The sequence below is a fragment of the Lampetra planeri genome, unplaced genomic scaffold (assembly GCF_965212315.1).
Source record: "Lampetra planeri unplaced genomic scaffold, kcLamPlan1.2.h2 scaffold_1144, whole genome shotgun sequence".
In the NCBI taxonomy this organism is placed as follows: domain Eukaryota; kingdom Metazoa; phylum Chordata; class Hyperoartia; order Petromyzontiformes; family Petromyzontidae; genus Lampetra; species Lampetra planeri.
The window spans coordinates 1-2,575 of record NW_027613856.1 but is presented as its reverse complement, the minus strand read 5'-3'; positions in this window follow the sequence as shown (position 1 = coordinate 2,575).

The window sequence follows — 2,575 nt, the reverse complement described above, 5'->3', positions numbered from 1 at the left end:
GACATCACAGAGCCACCACTGAGATTGCTGCTTCGAATTCAAGTGGCCCACTCTGGTCCACACGAAACAGTTCGTGTAAGTGGACATCACAGAGCCACCACTTAGATCCCTGCTTCTAATTCAAGTGGCCCACTCTGGTCCACAGGAAACAGCTCGTGTAAGTGGACATCACAGAGCCACCACTGAGATTGCTGCTTCTAATTCAAGTGGCCCACTCTGGTCCACACGAAACAGCTCGTGTAAGTGGACATCACAGAGCCACCACTGAGATCGCTGCTTCTAATTCAAGTGGCCCACTCTGGTCCACACGAAACAGCTCGTGTAAGTGGACATCACAGAGCCACCACTGAGATCCCTGCTTCTAATTCAAGTGGCCCACTCTGGTCCACACGAAACAGTTCGTGTAAGTGGACATCACAGAGCCACCACTGAGATCGCTGCTTCTAATTCAAGTGGCCCACTCTGGTCCACACGAAACAGCTCGTGTAAGTGGACATCACAGAGCCACCACTGAGATCCTTGCTTCTAATTCAAGTGGCCCACTCTGGTCCACACGAAACAGATCGTGGGAGTGGACATCACAGAGCCACCACTGAGATCCCTGCTTCTAATTCAAGTGGCCCACTCTGGTCCACAGGAAACAGCTCGTGTAAGTGGACATCACAGAGCCACCACTGAGATTGCTGCTTCTAATTCAAGTGGCCCACTCTGGTCCACACGAAACAGCTCGTGGGAGTGGACATCACAGAGCCACCACTGATATCCCTGCTTCTAATTCAAGTGGCCCACTCTAGTCCACAGGAAACAGCTCGTGTAAGTGGACATCACAGAGCCACCACTGAGATCCCTGCTTCTAATTCAAGTGGCCCACTCTGGTCCACAGGAAACAGTTCATGTAAGTGGACATCACAGAGCCACCACTCACATCCCTGCTTCTAATTCAAGTGGCCCACTCTGGTCCACAGGAAACAGCTCGTGTAAGTGGACATCACAGAGCCACCACTGAGATTGCTGCTTCTAATTCAAGTGGCCCACTCTGGTCCACACGAAACAGTTCGTGGAAGTGGACATCACAGAGCCACCACTCAGATCGCTGCTTCTAATTCAAGTGGCCCACTCTGGTCCACACGAAACAGCTCGTGTAAGTGGATATGACGGAGCCACCACTGAGATTCCTTCTTCAATGTACGTAAGAATGTTGAACTTATTTCGCACCGTACGGATGGGCCGTCCATAAATGACGTTACGCACCTAGGGAGGGGGGGGGGGGTCAGACATTTGTGACGATGTGTGATGAGCGGGGTAGGGGAGGGTTGAGAAATGTGACGTCACGTAAAAATGCGCAACTTTAAATAAATATAGACAACACGTTCTACTTATTAGACTTTTTAATAAATGTTTTCTCCTACAACATCAGAGTGCAGCGCCACATTAAATGCGCACTACAATGACAATAGTTTAAAGCTATTTGAAGCATGTTTTATTTGGGGGGGGGGCAGAGCTTTGTGACGTCATATTTGAGGGGGGGTTTGACTTTTTGTGACGCCGTGTGACGAAGGTGGGGGGGGGGGGGGTAAAAAATCGTCCAAAATCGCGTGACGTCATTTATGGACTGCCCCATAGCCGACCGTGCTAATCGGAGGTGACAGTGGTCCACACACAGAACGGCCCAAAGAAGTGGATATGACAGAGTTACCTCTGAGATCCCGGCTTCTTCTTCTACAAGTGACGGAACGCTGAAGCCGACATCACAGAGTGTGTGACACAGAGCGTGTGGTGTGCACACGGAGTGCGGGACACCAATCGAGGTCGTCAACATTTCCTATCCACCGTGGCGTCAGTGTTGAGATCGAACCCACGACCTCCTGTACACCAGGCGAGGTAGTCAACATTTCCTATCCACTGTGGAGTCAGGGTTGAGATCGAACCCACGACCTCCTGTAGACCAGGCGAGGTAGTCAACATTTCCTATCCACCGTGGCGTCAGGTTGAGATCGAACCCACGACCTCCTGTGCACCAGGCGAGGTAGTCAACATTTCCTATCCACCGTGGCGTCAGGGTTGAGATCGAACCCACGACCTCCTGTACACCAGGCGAGGTAGTTAACATCTCCTATCCACGATGGTGTCAGGGTTGAGATCGAACCCACGACCTCCTGTACACCAGGCGAGGTAGTCAACATTTCCTATCCACTGTGGAGTCAGGGTTGAGATCGAACCCACGACCTCCTGTAGACCAGGCGAGGTAGTCAACATTTCCTATCCACCGTGGCGTCAGGGTTGAGATCGAACCCACGACCTCCTGTACACCAGGCGAGGTAGTTAACATCTCCTATCCACGATGGTGTCAGGGTTGAGATCGAACCCACGACCTCCTGCAGACCAGGCGAGGTAGTTAACATCTCATATCCACGATGGTGTCAGGGTTGAGATCGAACCCACGACCTCCTGCAGACCAGGCGAGGTAGTTAACATCTCATATCCACGATGGTGTCAGGATTGAGATCGAACCCACGACCTCCTGTACACCAGGCGAGGTAGTCAACATTTCCTATCCACTGTGGAGTCAGGGTTG